This window comes from Vombatus ursinus, unplaced genomic scaffold (genome assembly GCF_900497805.2).
Source record: "Vombatus ursinus unplaced genomic scaffold, bare-nosed wombat genome assembly UNPS02014863.1, whole genome shotgun sequence".
NCBI lineage: Eukaryota > Metazoa > Chordata > Mammalia > Diprotodontia > Vombatidae > Vombatus > Vombatus ursinus.
Window position 1 is genome coordinate 21554780 of NW_020954641.1, and position 18283 is coordinate 21573062.

The following is an 18283-nucleotide window of genomic DNA, read 5'->3' on the forward strand; positions in this document are numbered from 1 at the left end:
GAGACCAGGGTTATCTAGTTATATCCACTAGTTAGCAGAATTATATCCACTAGTTATCTCAAATGTACCCACCTACTTCTCTTCAAATGTCCTGCCCCCACTTCCTGTCTGATTCAGAGCACTCTAGCAGAATACCACCCCAGTGTCCCTCAGGATCTCCTCTGCATGAGAGATACCCTTCCCATCTGAAGTTCTCCTTCCATGAGGCCCACCTTGATCCCCCAAGGTCACAGCATCTTTGTATAGGCATATTTGGGTTAATAAGAGCAGTGTGGTGTATAGTCTATAGAAAGCTGGCTTTGGAGCTAAAAAGACCTGAGTTCAAGTTCAGACACTGACACAAACTGACTGTGAGTCACTCAGTACTCTAGGCAACTTTCTAAGACTCTGCCAATCTGCATTTATAGAAGGAACTCCTTTATATGGGAGCTCCCTATGCCAGTGAGAAGTCCCAGGTCCCATCAGTTTATAGTGAATATCAAGAAGAGACTGAAAGAAGAAAAATGGAAAGACATCCAAAAGGGCAGTTCTGGTCTTTTTTGTCTTAGGGATTCAGGAGGCCCATTGAATTATGGATTAATTACATGTAAGTAAACCTCCATTGAATAAGCCAGTTTTTTTTCCCCTCCTTTCCCAAGACACCTGATACAGATGAAATAATTCTAGACATAGATTCTGGAGGAACTGGGCTTTGAGATGCTCCTCTTAAGTCAACTAGTTTTGTGAATATGGACAAATCAATCAATCCACAAATATTTATTAAGTGCCTACTATGTGCCAGGTACTATACATGATGCTGGTGGTCCAAATATACCCAGAGGCCTAGGGACCCCAGGGGGAACTAGTCTTAGATCCATAATTCATCTTGGGGAAGCCTGACCCCAGAGAGAATCAGTTTCTCCTCTTGGTTCTGCTCCCACCCCAGAATAACTTTCCAGTGAAATTTCTAAAACAAAATTTAGGTATGGCTCATGTCTAGGGTCTCTCCAAAGAAAATGCTCTTTTTAACTGAAAAGAAATGCAATACTTCACGAATTTGCATGTCATCCTTGCACATGGGCCATGCTAATCTTCTCTGTATTATTCTAATTTTAGTGCATGTGCTGCCGAAGAAAGCACAAGAAAAGCACTCTTGACAGAATTTACTTAATTTTTTAAACTTTTTTTTTTTTTTTACATTTAACAATCTTTAATTTGGAAGAGAAGTCAATGTAAGCCATTCTTTAGGGTTTAGTTTTAGGGTAAAAGAAGTGTCAAAATGACCTATTTTTTCCAACTTTAAAAACTATGTATGTTTTTTATCAAGCAATTCTTATATTTTTAATTTTTTTTATTTAACCAAATCATTTTCTCTGCTCACCTACCCTTTGGGGAAAAAAAACAAAAACAAAAAAGAACAACCTTGTAACAAATACACAAGTCAAACAAAAAAAAATTCCTTCATTGGCCATATCCAAAATATATGTCTTATTCTGCACCCTGAATCCATCACCTCTGTGGGAGGAGCAATATTCTAATAAAAATTCATGCAAGTTAGGCTAGTTTTTCCTTAAAAGATATTGAACCCATCCCTGAGACCAGGCTGGCTAAGCTGACCAAAGACTTGGGGTGTTGACATCACTTCCGGGTTACTTAAGTACAAAACAGCTGTGAGGAGCTCCAGACAGTCTCTGATGCTTGGCTGGTAGGATGTGAGGGGCAACTTCAGCGAAGTGGCTTCATTCAGCTTAAAACTCAAGAGGTCCTCAGTTCCTCTGCTTGTTGAATATCATTCTATCCTTTTTCTGATATCAATGAGTAAATCACTTATTGTTAACTGTTAAATGATCTGCAAGTGTCTCATTTTGTTCCTGAATTGAAACTGAGCTACCAGCGAACTGGTCTGAGTCAGACTGAGCCTGGAACCACCCTTCTGTCATCAGGTGGGCATCATGTTTCATCATCATCCTTGACAAGATTCAGTGAAATTTGGAAGAGAGGCAGGTGTTGGGGAAAAGATGAGTCCTTTTTTGGCCATGTTTGCTGTCTAGGAGACATACATGTGGGTTGTCATGCAGGCACTGGAACTTAAGATAGAGATGAGGGCTAGATGTGTGGATTTAGGAATCATTTGCATAAAGATGGTTATTAAATCCATTTTTGCTTCTGAGATAAAAATGAGAGCATAGAGAAAGAAAAGGAAAATGCCCAGGATATAACCCTGGGATACATTCACGTACAAGGGTTGGGGCATGGATAATAATCCTGCAGAGAAGACTGAGAAGGATTGGTCAGACAAGTAGGAGTCTCAAAGTGCAATGTCATAAAATCCCAGGGAGAAGGAAATATCTAGAAGGAAGGGGTCAGTAGTATCAAAGGCTTTAAAGAAGTCATGAGCAAGGGCAGCTAGATGACTCAGTGGATAGAGCACTGGGCCCTGAGGTCAGGAGGACCTGAGTTCAAATCCGACCTCAGATCAAACACCTGACACTCACTAGCTGTGTGACTCTGGGCAAGTCACTTAATCCCAATTGCCTAAAAAGGGAACAAAAACAAACAAAAAAAAGAAGTCAGCACCGAGAAACAAACTTAGGATCTAACAATAAAGAAACCATTAATGATTACAGCCTAGTAAATAGTAGGTGCTTAATGAATGTTTAATAACTGCTGACCTTGGAGAAAGCAGTTTTAGTTAAGCTAGATTTCAAGGGGCTGAGAAGAGAGTGAGAGGTGATAAAATGGAGGCAACAGTTTTCTAGCAGTTTGGTTGTGAAGTAGAAGAGAGAGGTAGGAATATAATGGAGGAAGAGTAGAGTCAAATAAAGAGGTTGTTGGGTTTTTTTTTTTTTTAAGGATGGAGGGTGATCTGGGTATATGTGAATGAATGAAAAGCATTTATTAAGAACTTACGATGTGCAAAACACTGTGTTAAGTTCTGGGGATGCAAATAGAAAAGCAAGATGGTTCCAGCTTTCTAGGACCCCACATTCTAATAGAAGAAGAAAACACATATAGGAAAAAGGAACACATATAGCTGCAGCTAGATGGTGAAGTGGATAGAGTATTAGGCCTAGAGTTGGAAAGGCTCATCTTTGTGAGTTCAAATGTGGCCTCAGACACTTACTAGCTGTGTGACTCTGGGCAAGTCACTTAATCCTGTTTGCCTCAGTTTCCTCATTTGTCAAATGAGCTGGAGAAGGAAATGGCAAACCACTCCAGTATCTTTGCCAAGAAAATCCCAAATGGGGTCACAGAAAGTCGGACACAACTGAAAAACAACAATAGCTGTAAGTCAGATGGAAAGGCCCAGTGATGTTTAGGGTTCAGAGGCAAAGGAAATAAAAATGTATCTTCTTTGGTGTCATTTTTATTGTAACAGACCTCTCAAAGACCTTTCCTAGGGCAGGGCTGGGATCGTACCTCCCGCCACCCCCCCAACTCATTATTAGATAGTTTTATCTAACTGGGGGCATAAGCAAAAACCATTTCATAACTATATGTCCAAGAGCAAAATTAGTACAAAGTCAGGCCATTTAAAAATTTGCCTCATCAGACATGGGTCTAACCTAGAGACAGAAGGTTAAGCTATTAATAAGGCCCTATCAGATTGAAATGTTGAACCATTTGGCTGTGCCAAGGACTTTTTCTTTTGAATTCTCAGTGGCTGAGGCTGCTGAGAAGGCCAGGAGCTGCAGCACCTGCAGAGGCAGGTGCCTGTCTTCAAGGGTTGCTTTCCTGGATTGTGGCTGAAAGCATAGATAGTTGTATGGGGTAGGGGATGGGGGATGAGGCAGTTCTGTTCTAGGCACTCTTGTACTTACCTCAGTCAATAATAGTCAATCAATAAATATATTTATTATTTTTATAAATAAATATATACTTATAAATATGTATAATAAATAAATATATATTAACTGTTTATTAAGCACCTACTATGTGCCACAAGCTCTGGGGATACATAGAAAGACAGAAGACAGTCTCTGCTAAAGGCTAAATTGAAAATACTTTCTCCCTTCACCCTCCAGAGCCAACATGGGTCATGTTCAGACCAAGACCACGAAGAAGGTGGCTCGAGTCATCATCGAAAAGTACTATACCCACCTGGGCAATGACTTCCACACCAACAAATACATGTGTGTTTGAGGAGATTGCCATCATCCCCAGCAAGAAACTCCACAACAAGGTGGTGGGATATGTTACTCATCTGATGAAGTGTATCCAGACAGGCCCTGTGGGAGATATCTCCATCAAACTACAGGAAAAAGAAAGAGAAAGGAGGTCTCTGCTTTGGATCAGGAAATCACTGAAGTGGACCCTGAGACCAAAGAAATGTCAAAACTCCTGGACTTTGGCAGTTTGTCCAACCTGCAAGTCACCCAGCCCACAGTTGGGATGAGCTTCAAAACACCAGGAAGAGCTGTTTAATGTTTATTTTTGCCCTCTTTCCAATAAACTTGGGAACCCCCCAGAAAAAAAGAGAATGCTTTCGAAAGGAAGGCACTGGAATTAATGGGGAATAGGAAAGGCTTCTTGTAGAACGCAGGATTCTAACTGGGAACAAAAGAAAGTCAGGAGGTAAAGATGGGGAGGGGGAAAATTCCAGGCATGGGGGACAGCCAGTGAAAAATACCTGGAATCAAGAGATAGAGTTTCTTATCTGCCCAATGGTAGCTGTTGATCTGCAGTTGGTGGAGATGGTGGCAGGGATGGTGAGCCCCTTGTAGTTGTTGCCTCGGATGGTGGGTCTGTAACCTGTCTGAAACAGAGCCAGTAATCCTAGGGAGGGGTACTGTTATTCCCAGGGCTCTTGGGCTTACTTGCCCATCTGTGCATGTTTGAAGGTAACAGGCAAGGAGCCAGTTAATAAAGAAAAGTTGAAAATTAGGGAGAGAGAGGAATGATCAGAAGGGCAAACTTGCAGGAGAATCAGAAGGTTAAATAGAGAAGCTTGGTGTCAGTGAGAAGGGCCTTTTCATTCTGGGATTGGTACAGAAGAGAGAGTGGGACTTGATGTTAAAGTGCTTTGAGGTGTGAAACCATCAGAGCAGAGGAAGTTCCTGACAGATGACCTGGATTTTTTCAATGAAGTATGAGGTAAGCCCTCTGAGAAGAAAATGCTGAACCTCAGCCCTCTGAACCTCAGTTTCTCCACCTATAGAATGGGAATAATGCCTATAATAATAATGCCTATATGTACAGTGATTTGCAAACCTTAAAATCCTATATAAATACCAGCTATTATTATTACTGTCACTTAGTCGTTCATTGACGGACAATGTGGCTGTCTCAATGAAGAGAGGTTAGGCCTTAGATCCAGAAGAACTAGATTCTAATCCTTCCTCTGATACAAACTAACTGCATGACCATGATCAAACCATTTAATCTCAGAGCACCCTAGGATAAAAGGATAAATCACTGATCTGTACTCATGGAGAGAATTTCCATGCTTGAAGGTTTCTGCAATGATGAAATCACTCCTTTCAAGGAGAATCAGGTAACCTTTTCACATATGCAGGAAGTATGACTATCCGATAAAAGGACTTTTTTTGTTGTTTCATTTTTTAGTACTAGAACTTACACCTCCATCCAGATGAGGGCTGCCTTTGAAAGCAGTTCCAGAGGAACCACACTGATTCCAGTGGGGGCTGTCATGGCTCACATTTCTGAAATTGCATTTTGAGAATTGCCTTCAGGGCCAGCCTAGGAGTCACCAAAGAAACTCTTCTCCAAATTAATTATAGTCACAACTAATTTTTAAATTTTATTTATTCATTCAGTCATTCATTTATTTATTATTTGTTTGTTTGTTTGTTTATTTATTTATGTTACCAAAATGACTCTTCCTTGGCTGAATCATCAGATTTGGCTCCCAATGACTTTTGGTTTGTTCCAAAAACCAAAGACAAAGACCTTTCACCATCAAGTACAGTCAAAAGACTTTTGGATTTTAGTCACTGGAGAAAGAGTTCCAAAACAGGAGTTCCAGAAATGATTAGAGTAATACAAAATTCTTGGAATAGCCTCAAAAGTGACAACTTGATATACTTTGTTAATGTGCCCACTAGGTGGCAGGGGTGAGCACATCCACCTATGCTCTTAGTCATCTGAGAGGAGCAGAGGACCAACTGGGCATGTTCATTTTAACTCTCTCCCTCCTCCCTTTTTGTGGTCTGGGCTTCCTTAGTGGCCCCTCCCTGTCATAGGTTGTTTCTCCCCTTTTAAACCTAGTGCTGGCATTCAGGGTAAAGGGAAGCAATGGCAGTTGCCTTGCTACTAATTAACAAGACCCCACCCCTTCCCATGGCTGCTAGTCTTGTGTGTGCTAGGTGTATCTGATCTCAAGAATTGTTCCCTTTTCCTCCAAATAAATGAGTATCCCTCTTAAAGCTTGGCTCCTTGAACCCCCAGCCAGAAATCTCCATCTGGCAGAGTTAACTCGGATTGTATAAGGATAAACTCCAATTCTTCAGATCTATTTCCTTCCCAGGTTTTAGTTTGTTTTTTTTTTCTTTCAATTCCCAATCTCACTGTTAGCATTCAAGTTAGAACTGGCAAAGCTTCAAATGTCCATGTAGATTTTAATACACACACATAATGAGAAAATACTTAAAATAATACAGTTTACAGAAATAGCAGTTTTAAAAGCAGCCACAGTCTGTTGCTACCTTCCAGGGCCTTGAGGGGGAAGAATACTAAGGAGCAGCACTGCTGGCTTACAATCCACCCTGTTCTCTATTAGAGAATAGGTAAATCAAGGGATTGGGGTGGAAAAGAGGGGAAAGTGTCTCCATCTTTGGGGAAAAGGGAGGGGTTTGAATCAATGCAAGGTAGCCTCTCCCCAGCCCCATTCCTGTATCTTGGATAGTCACTGGCTGTTTTGGGGGTTCTGTCCTGAGCTCCTCCGGGCTTTCCTCTGTCACTGGGAAATAGTGAAGCCCAACTCCTGATGGTGTTCAGCTCAACCTACAGTAATAGAGTTCATCTAGACTTCTATCTGGGAGTTGCTCTGGCTCCAACTTCACCCATTCCCTATCCATTCCCCAGAGGTGTACGGGTGTGCAAGAAGGACTGACTCCTCTGGTGTGAGAGCTTGCCAAGCCCTTTTCAGACCATCTGGGACTCAACTCTCACCTGTGGCTCCAAGAAGCTGTAGCATGTGCAGTGGCCACGCCCCAGTAAACCGTCTCAGCAGACGGGCTGAACCAGGTTGAGGGTAACTGACTGGCCACAAACGGCAGTGGGTTAGGTAGGTTATCTACCCCAAGCATGTGAAGCCTTTCCCAGGTACAATGGGGAGATGGGAACAATTTGTTCCAATGCTAAGAAGGAGGATGAATTGATTATAGCTTGGTCAAGCATCAAAGACACCTCTGCATCCTGGTCTATCTCCAGTTGTCCTGACTTTTGTCGTGCCACTGGCCTTAAATGACTTTAGAAGAGTGTGAGGCTGACAACTTTGTGCCACTGTGTTTCACTTAAATCCAATTGACACAGGAGTCAAGACATCACCCTGTGATGTCACTTTGAAAGGAAGGACAAATAACAACCCAGCCACCAGGTCACAGCCTTTGGTCCTCCCTAATTGTTTCTCCCCATCTCTTGTTTAATTTTTTTTCCCACTCACAAGGCTCCTAAAAGATATGATCTAACCAAAAAAAAAAGTTCTCTGGATGATTTGCCCTCAGGAAAAATGTGAGTTCAAATAGTGCCAGAAAAGGAACTTAACCTGACCAGAGGCAGCTCTGCCTCTGTCTATCCTTGCTCCATTTAAGCCTTTTTGGAGGTCCCCAAGCCCTGTCCCCAAGCCAATTGGTATGGGACTCTTTCCTTATTGGTGGAGATGAAGGCCCTGCCATGCATGAGGGGCCAGGCTGAATGGGCGGAGGTGAGAGTTTCAGTTCTCTGCCAGTCTCCCTTCAAGACTCTCCAATGATAGTCTTCTTCAAGCATAATGTCCAGTTGGCTTCCAGCTTTAAGAGAGAAGATGGAAAAAGCCAACCCTATTTCAAGCTGCTGAAGGAAAAGACTCCAAGAAGACATGAGAGGAGCAGACAGTCTCTATCTTGTCCCTTTTTCCTGCTTGCTACTCTAGAGACTTGGGGGAGTTTCCACTTGGGCAAGATCTAGGTCTTTTGGTGGATCCGAGTTATTTCACCCCAATGAGAGAGCTCTTTTACTCTGTATTGTCTGGTATATGCAACCTTCTCTAATTTCTGTTTTGGTATGATTTGGGTAAGTGGGTTTCTTTGCCTGCTATGTGTTCATTGTGAAACTGGTATTTGGCAGGGAAAGGGTGTCAAGCCTTGAATCTAGAGCTTGGTATCACTCCTTCTCCCAAAATGACAAAGTGAGCAGAAGTTTGGTAGAACCCTCTAGACGAACAATATTTAATGGAGCAGATAGTTATACTTCTAGCTCAGTACTCCCTCTCTCTGAGAAAAGCAAAGTGATGGCCTCTGACCCCAACCTCCTGCTTTTCCTCCTGGTAGGGATGAAAGTCTCCTTTGGAAAAGAGACTCGAGATGTCTATTCTGCCTCCTAACTACATTTGTGGGGTCCACTAAAAGGTGGGCTCTATTAAAAGACCTGACACATTACTTTTTAGTTACATCTTGGGTGTGTCTTATATCCTCAACTGGATGATACGTTTCTGAAGAGCAGAGACTGGGCATAAATGATTATGGCCACCTGAGCTGTCACTCAGTTATCCACTGGGCCAGGAAACAACTGGCCCTGTTCATATATTTCCCTTCTCCCTTCTTATGACCTGGACTTCCTTAGAGTCCCCAGCCCTTCATAAATGGAGGTCTCTCCTTTCAAACCTAGCTTAACAGCATTCTGGGTAAAGGAAAGAAAGGGCCACCACCTGGGACCTATGGTGACACTGAACAGCTGTCTAATCTTGGCTAAGTCACCCATAGTAAATGCTTAATAAATGCTTATTGATTGATTTGACCTATGTACTCTCTCAGCCTCAGTTCCCTCATCTATGAAATGGAGATGACAATCCTAGAACTGCCTACCTCACTTGTTTGTTTATAAGCACTTTGTAAACCTTAAAATGCTATTAATGTGACCTTTTATTCTTTTCTTTGGCCTATCTTTATGCAGAATAGAGTTCTCCTGTCATTGTTCTTTTGTGTTTAATAGTCGGTGGACTGTTGAGCAGACAGATAAGATGATGGATTTTTTGTAATTGAATGAAATTGTTGAGATTCACCTTCGTCTTCTGTAGGTAGCTTCACAGAAAGCATCTTTGGGACGACTCTGGGATCTGACAGGAACTCAGGGATTCTGTCATTCGTTACTTGAACAATGTAAGAGCTTTCTATTTCACATTTGATCCAGCTTGCAATTTCGCTGCATTGGACTTCTTTCAATGATAAAGACAACCAGAAATTTTGCATACCCTCCTTCTTCAAGAGTTCTAGTTCTCTAATTTCTTCAATTCCCTAGTCTCAAGAGCAAAATTTTCCATTGTCTGGAATTGTTCATTTAATTTGTACTGCTTTGATTCCTTTTATCATCTTGACCCTTTTGGCTTTCATTTTCAATTGTTGATTGAGGGCATCAAGAATTTCTGATATACTCTTTTTTTTCTGGATTCTATTCATGTTTCATTTTTGTTGCTTTTAATTAAGTAATATTCTGTTCAAATTTTCAACTGTGTGTTGTACTAGATGATGTTGATGCAATCTTCCAAACTTTTTCCATTGGTTCTCTCTCTCTCTCTCTCTCTCTCTCTCTCTGTCTCTGTCTCTGTCTGTCTGCCTCTCTCTTTCTCTTTCTCTCCCCTCTCCCCTCCATACTTGTTCCCTTAACTCTTTTCATATACTTATTCAATTCTCGTCTATCGAAAAAACAAAAAACAAAAACCTTGCCTTGGTCCTACCATATACCAATCTATTATCCTACTCAAAGCAGTTAGATAGAGCACCAGATGCAAAGTCAGGAAGACTTGAGTTCAAATCCAGCCTCAGACACTTAACTAACTGTGTGACTCTGGGCAAGTCACTTCACCCTGTTTGTCTCATTTTCTCATCTATAAAGTGAGCTGGAGAAGGAAATGGCAAACCACTCTAGTATCTTTGCCAAGAAAACCCCAAAATGGGGTCAGGAAGAGTTAGATATGACTGGAAAACAACTGAACAACAAATTAGCCTACTCAGTTTGATAATGTTAGTCTGTTTTTTATCTTCTGCCTTCCACACTTTAAGTGAAGGGTGTCCCCTAAGGTTCCAAGGCCTCTTCTCTCTTGACAATATTATTCCACAACTCCACCTATCCAATATTTATTGTGTTTACTATATATGTTACTATATTATGTAGGAGCCAGGAACAAAAGACACAGATGAAATTGTTTTGTATTCACTCCTATGACTTCAGCTATACTCATTTGTCTCCTAAATCTGCATACCTACCCCATATTTCTTCCCTTTGCTCCAGTCCTAATTCCCAAATGCCTGATACACACCTCCAGGGTGTGCTAGAGCCAGCTCAAACTGGCTGCCTATTATTAAATGTTCAGTGTGAACATTTATACCTCTGAAATCGCAAAGCTACGCTTGATTTATTGTTTGGTTGATTGTTTAGACTTAAGAAAGTGATGGAGAAGACATCACTAATGCAGATTAAATGTCAAAGTATGTCCTACAGGGGCCGCTAGGTGGCGCATTAGATAGAGCACCGGCCCTGGAATCAGAAGGACCTGAGTTCAAATATGACCTCAGAGGCTTGACACTTACTAGCTGTGTGACCCTGGATAAGTCACTTAACCCCAATTGCCTCACTATATATATATCCTGTATATATTTTTTGCAGAGTCAGGAGTTAAACATTTATCAACACATCACTGGATGTGTTTAGACACTCAAGGTGTCCAAAACTCATTTTCAGTTGGGTCCAGAGGGAAAAAGCAGATACTTTGGAGTTGAAAGACCTTGGTTCTAATTCCACCTGACATTTGCTACTTTTGTAACCATGTGTAAGTCTTTTTTGCTTTTTGGTGAGGCAATCAGGCTTAAGTGACTTGCCCAGGGTCACACAGCTAGTGAGTATCAAGTGTCTGAAGTTGGATTTGAACTCAGGTCCTCTAGACTCCAAAGCTGGGGCTCTATCCACTGTGCTACCTAGCTGCCCCCATGGTTAAGTTTCTTAACCTCCATCACCCTCATTTTCCTTATCTGTTAAAGAAGGTAGTTGATCTAGATGGGCTCTGGGGTCCATTGCAGATCTAGTCCTGGGATTCTACAATCTGCCTTAAAGGTTTCCCTAACCCTCACTTTCACGTGGATCAAATACAAACTCCACTGTTTGGCATTTAAAGTCTTTCACCATCTGGATCTAGCCTATATTTCCAAGCTTATTCCATATCACTCCCCAGACTGGCCAACTTTTCCTTCACACATGGCCGGCCACCTTTTGTCTCCATGACTTTGCAGAGATTGTTGCCTTGTTTGGGGGGCAATATCTCATCTGTACCTTCTATTCCCCTTGGTTACTAATCTGCCTTAGTCCTTCCCTACTTTTATTCTGGACTGCTCTGAGAGACTAATTGGCTTCTGTGCCACTTGCCACTCTCTAATCTATCTTTCACACAGTTGCCAAATCCATGTCTCTAAAGTATAGGTCTGATCACGTTACATTAGTGCTCAGAAATCATCAGTGGCTACAGGATAAAATACAGGTTCTTCAGTCTAGTATTTAAAGCCTTCTACATCAACTCTGAAACTCACACTTCCTCAGTACCCCCTGCCCCTTGGGCCTTCTGATTGGAGATGAGGGAGGGTAGAAAGAGAGCTCCTCCCAGATTTAAGAAGAGTCCCAAGCCAAGGCAGCCATCTCATCATATGCCACTGGGTATACTCCTCTGGTAAGGTGCTAGGTGGTGCTGCAATGGATAGAGAGCCAGGTCTGGAGTCAGGAAGACTCATCTTCATAAGTTCAAATCTGGCCTCAGACACATACTAACTGTGTGACACTGGACAAGTCATTTAGCCTCTGTTTGCCTCAGTGTCCTCATCTGTAAACTTGTTGTTCTGTCATATCCAACTCTTCTTGACCCCATTTGGGATTCCGTTGGCAAAGAAACTGGAGTCATTTGCCATTTCTTTCTCTAGCTCATTTTACAGACTTTACATTTTACTATTTTTGTTAATAATATGTTTATCGACTATTGACAATTTGGCTTTAAAAATATTTCTAGCCTCTTTTCTCTCTACCCGCTCTTCATGTACTCTGTTTTTCACCCAAATTGGACTTAATAGCTGTGCTATCGCACATCTTTGTGCGTGCCATTACCTAAGCTTGGATCACACTCCTTTCAGATCTCTTTGCGTGTTGAAATCCTCATCTTTCTTCAAGACTGAGTTTGGGTGCCACCTTCTCCTTTCCATCTTCCTGGATTCCCCCACCTAAAAAAATGACTCTCTTTTCTCAAAGAGGGAAATGTATATTTCAGAGAGGTAAGTGGTTTATCTTAGGGGAGACATTAGGCTGATCAGGAGACCCCCTGATCAATTGAGTTCTCCAATCTGTTGAGTGAAATTGTAGGTTGTTAGGGGCAGATAACAGAAAAAAGAGATAGAAGGGTTTGCCTCTTTCAGACTTTGAGTGACCATATTTGTGGCTTGTAGGGACTTGCCACAAAAAGTCTTTTCAGAAACTGAATGGCTCATTTGCACATGAAAAGGTAAGAAAACTAGGCTGAGAATAGGCAGGGAGGCAGGGACAGTACACTTGCAACTGAATATGAATTTCCCTTGTGCCCTTTGACATGGATGGATGGGAGAGACTGAAAGTGTAAAAACAGAGGAATCGACACTGATGAGAAGTCAGCAAGAAGATAGAGAGCTTGGCACTTGGAGGGGGAGTTACGCTGCTCAGACATTGATGGCCTCGGAGTCTCAACTCTGAGGGAACAGAGCTGGGGAGCTTTCTCCCTGGTCCTAAGGAACCTAAGGTAAAGGTTCGATTCTTTCCAAAGCAGGCAAATATTTCAGTTTAGCCAGAACCTAGAAGTGAAAAGACTATGGCCAACCGATGTGCCCTACAGAGGACATGCCCATTGAGGCTAGCAAACCAGCACTACTAACCAAGATATCTTGCACAGAGAGGAAAAGTGTGGTGACATCATAAGACGACATTAGGGGAAATGTAATGTTAGAGATGTAAATCGTCCATCCTCATTTGTTCCCTTTGTACAGAACCCCCGTGAAATCTCTGTGCTTGGTTGCTCTCCCCAAGGATGGCATGTATGTTTGCAGAAGAATACATCTTACTCTGAGGTTCCACCTTAAATTTGTCATATTGGCAAAGATCCCAAAGATAATAACAAAAGAAGAAGGGCACATTAATACACTGTTAGTGGAACTGTTAATTGGTTCTGCCATTCTGGAAATCAATTTGGAACGATGCCCCAAAAGTCACCAGACTATGTATACCATTTGACTGAGCAATACCATTATCAGGCCTATATTCTAAAGAGATTTTAAAAAGAGCAAAAGGACCCAGAAGTACAAAAGTATTTATAGCAACCTTTTTTTTTTTTGTAGTAGTAGTAGTACTAGTATGGAACTAGAAACTAAGAGGGTGCTCATAAGTTGAGGACTGAATGAACAAATTATGGTATATGAATGGAATGGAATGAGATTGTTCCATAATTGATGATGGAAGGATGGTTTCAGAGAAAGCAATTGACTCAAATTAGTTGAACTCCTTGGGAAGTACTGATAGTCCCTGTTGATGTTTGATCTTTTATCATCTTCCCCTATTTTGGGTCAGTGGTTTGTTTAAATAGATGAGAATTAAATTGCGTGTCATAGCATCTAAATTTTATTCCATTAATTTGGTATTGATTTTTATATTTAACAAAGAATTCTACCTGTATATACTTAGCTATTTGGAAATGACTCCCATATTGGTAACCAGTCATTTCCTTACTCTTAAAATGTAAAATCAATTTCCATTTGTTTTAGCGTGTTGTTACTTGGTGCTCATCTTGTCTATCATCTCTTCTTAAGGGAAATATTTTGGAGACAGAGTGGTACAATAGAAAGTGTGTTGGATTTGGAATTTGAGGACAAGCATCCAAATCCCCATTTTGTCGCTTACTACCTTTGTGACTTCTAGCAAGTTCCTTAACAACTTTGGGTTTCAGTTTCCTCATCTATAAAATGAGGGAGTTGGAAAAGGTAACATCCAAGGTCACTGCCAGCTCTAAATCTGTGCTTCCATGATTCTACTTTGACGTATGGTCTGAGGCTTTTCTACAATCTGCAAGACTTTGGCCTCTCTCATCTCTTCCTATAGAAGCATATTTTCCAAGTATATTTTTCTATTGTTTCCCCCCATCTTGGCATTTACACCGAAGTCATTTGACTAATAAAGTATTGTTGTTGTGGTTATTGAGTCATGTCCAAATCTTCGTGATCCTGTGGACCATACTGTCCGTGGGGTTTTCTCCCTCAAAATGGGGTTCCAGTCAGACATTACTGAAATGACTGAACAACAATAGCGCTAGAATTTAAGTCCTTATCATCCCTTGTCTGGACTATTTCAATGGATCTTCCTGCTTCCTGTTGCTCTCCTCTCCAATCCATTTTCCATCTGACTGGCAAAGTAACCTTTCGTTCCATTTTACCCTGCTGCTCAAAAATCTTTAGTAGTTCCCTCTTCCCTCTAGAATAAAACACAAACTCCTCAACCTGGCATTTAAGCCCCTCCAAAATCTGACTCCTTTCCAGAATTGTTCTCTATTACTCTGCCCCATACATGTATGCTATATTCCAGTCAAATTAGACTAAATCACTTATGCTTCCCCAAATTCAGTAATCCATCTTTTTTCTCAGTACACACCCATCAGCTGTTCTGCATGCCTAAAACACACCACACTCTTTCCTTACTTCCACCTCTCAAAAACTTAATCTTCTGTTATAGCTACACTCAAGTGTCACCAACTACATAAATGAATGAATTAAGAAGTATGCATTAAGCATTTAGCATGGAGACACAGTTACAAAAGCAAAGATAATCCCTGCCCTTGAGAAACTTAAGTTCTTTTGAGAGAGACTACAAACATGGGGCAGGGTGGAGAGAGGGCTATTTTTTTAGGGGAGGTCACTAGGCAGAGCACTTTGGTCCAGAAAGTTACAGGAATGGCAAGTAGAGCCATAGGGTAGTAGACCGACACATTTTATCCAGGAACAATAGTAGAATAGAATTGATGATAGTTTGTGATTCTAGAACTAGAGATGGAGGAGAGGAAAATATGAGGCTATGGAAGAGATGTTCAGAGAGTGGGGAGTGCAATGAAGCATGGTGGTTAGGGATCTCATGAAATGTTGGTCTGGAATAACAGATATCAATTAGGACATCAGGGCTCCAGGATGGAAGTTTCACCACGGTGACAAGTTGATGGGCCAGGCTATAGAAGGGAAGTCCTCCCTGGATGCCCTAGGCCATTAGGGTTCTTTCTTACTCAAATTATTTTGTATATACTCATCTGTGCATATGTTGTAACCCCCAGTAGAACATAATATCCTTGAGAATAGGGACTTGGGGGCAACTCATGACACAGTAGATAGAGCAATGGCCCTGGAGTCAGGAGGACTGGAGTTCAAATCTGGCCTCAGCCACTTACTAGTTGTGTGACCCTGGGCAAGTCACTTAACCTCAATTACCTTCAAAAGAAAAAAAAAAAGAAAGGCAGAGAGAATAGAGACCCAAGAGTTCATCTCTTCATTGGCTCTCTTCCTGCTTGTCTAACTTTGCCTCAGTCTCCTCCGATTGATTATCATCCCCAACACGCTCCCTAATTATATGTGTACTCTTAGGCTCTGTCCTGGGCTCTCTTCTTTCTCTATATTCTGTCTTGGTGACCTCATCTACTCACATGGATTTAATTATCAATTCTGTGCTGATGACTCCCCGATACCATATTTCCAGTCCAAGTCTCTCTCCTGAGCTCCAGTTCCATATGACCGTATATCTACTGGACATTTTGAGCTGGTCGTCCACATCCAAAGCTAACCTCGTTGTCTTCTCTCCTCCCTCCCCCATCCCACACCTAGCCCTCTTCTGAACTTGCCTCTTTCTATTGAGGGTGCTTCCAGCCTTCCAGTCCCCAGGATCATAACATCAGTGACACCCCTGACTCCTCATTCTCACCTACCCCATGATCCACTCAGAGGCCAAATCTTGCCATTTCTGCCTCTACAGCATCTCTTGTCCATCTGTCCTCTTCTCTCTACTGACTTAGTCACATAATTCAGGCCCTTGTCATTCTTGCCTGGACTATTTCAAGAGTCTCCTATTTAGTCTACCTGCTTCAAGTCTCTTGTTTCTCCAATCCATCCTTGACAGTTGTTCAAACTGATTTTCTTAAAGCATGAATCTGACCATATCACTAACCTCCTCTAAACTCCAGTGGCTTCCTATTACATCAAAACTCAAATCTACTTCCTCTAGCCTTCTTTGGCTCTTTACAACCTGGACCCAGCCTAGCTTTCCAGCCTCATTGGATATGACTCCCTCTCTGGCATGCTATAATCCAGCCAAACTGGCCTTAGTTATGTTCTTCAAACATGACACTCCAACATCCATCCTTGTATCTTTACACTAGCTGTGCTCAATGCCTGGAGTCTCCTCTTTCCCCACCACTGCCTCATAGAATTCCTCTCTTCCTTCAGGATTCAATTCAAGCCCCACCATCATGATCTCTGTTGGCTATGGCTTACCCTCAAAATTACCTTACATTTATTTTATATAAATATATATATATATTTTATAGAGAAACTGAACCTGCGATTTCATTGCTGTACAGAAGTCCCAGGTTAAAAAACTGCCTTTATAAGCAGCTAGGTAGCTCAGTAGATAAAACGCTCAAACACTTACTAGCTGTGTGACCCTGGGCAAGTCACTTAACCCCATTGCCTCCAAAAAAAGAAAGAAAAAACTCCTTTTACCAAAAGATTACTAGAGCACTGAGAGATCAAAAAGGCTTCCCAGGGTAAACATCCCTAATTAGAGCCCTACTCCTTTAAATAAAAGTCAAATGCCCTACTGAATAATAATAAATAACTGACATCTTTATATACAGTTTAAAGGTTAGACAAACATTTACAGATATTATTTAATTTAAGCCTCATAACAATCTTGCAGGTATCAGTCCCAGTTTAAAGATAATAAAATTAAGATTTGGAGACAATAACTTATTCACAGTGCTTGAGGTAGGATTTGAACCCAGATCTTTTTCACTCCAAGTATTTTCAGGCACATTGTATGGATCGGATGAGATAAGGTATGCAAAGCACTATTTAAATTACAAGGTGTTTCAAAAGTATTAGTATATGGGACAGCTAGGTGGTATGGTGGATAAAGCTCCAGCCTTGGAGGCAGAAAGACTTGAGTTAAAATCTGACCTGAGACATTTGACACTTACTAGCTGTATGACCTTGGGCAAGTCACTTAACCCCGGTGGCCTGTAAAAAAAAAGTCTTAGTATAATTTGTAGGACTTTTGGGACATTCTGTACTTAAGCATGTGCTATTATCGTTATTATCATTATATAATAGCAGAAGGCCATTTCACAAGTATGCTGATTTGTCCTTCCTGATGGTTTAGAGCACAGGAACTTTGAAGCCTGCTTCTGGCTAGGTAGTCACCGAGTTCTGGTTGGAATGGGCATTTTGGTATGGTGTGAAAAGCTCTCAATGGTCTCTTGGTCCTACCCTGTCTTTGTGACATCAGCAGGAGGCTGGAGCACTGCGTCAGTTAAAAGAAGTATTTTTGAATTGTTCTCTCTTTGCTTTGACTTTCCCATGGCAAATAATATACCCCACACTTTAGATTCCCATTGTGTGGGATGAGGAAGCAGGGACAGACAGCCTACGTTCTTTCCACAGCTGTGCTGCAGTTCCCACATGGAGCGTGGACTCAACTGTGCCAATTTGTTCCTGGGCCCTGGCTACCTTTTCTGCTTTGGGTATCCTTTCCTGAGTAGGTGATCAGACACCCTCAGTCTTTGAAGAGTATGTGTATAGGCTGGGTGAGAACCTTGTTAGTAGAAGAGGTCCAGAGTTCCCAGGCCCAGAGAGAGAAGCAGTTGCTTCAGCAGATGCAGGAACAGCTGGTTGCCAAGCAGCTGAGCAGAGTTTAGAGGAAGTTTGGTTTGGAATGGAGCAATTGAGCAGAGCCGAGGTGAAATGTAAAATATCTCATTAGCAAGACTGCAGACTGCTTTGTGTTCTGATGAAATTTAAATATCAGCCTCTTCCCCCATCAGTTTGCAACAGGAGTTATTAGT

General features: G+C 41.6%; 1 non-coding gene across 1 annotated transcript; it reads right to left on the reverse strand.

The window, feature by feature from the left end:
- Positions 1 to 1012: 1012 nt before the first annotated feature.
- Positions 1013 to 1119, reverse strand: LOC114027865. Its single transcript, XR_003567305.1, has one exon. It is a non-coding gene; the product is annotated as a U6 spliceosomal RNA (small nuclear RNA).
- Positions 1120 to 18283: the final 17164 nt, after the last annotated feature.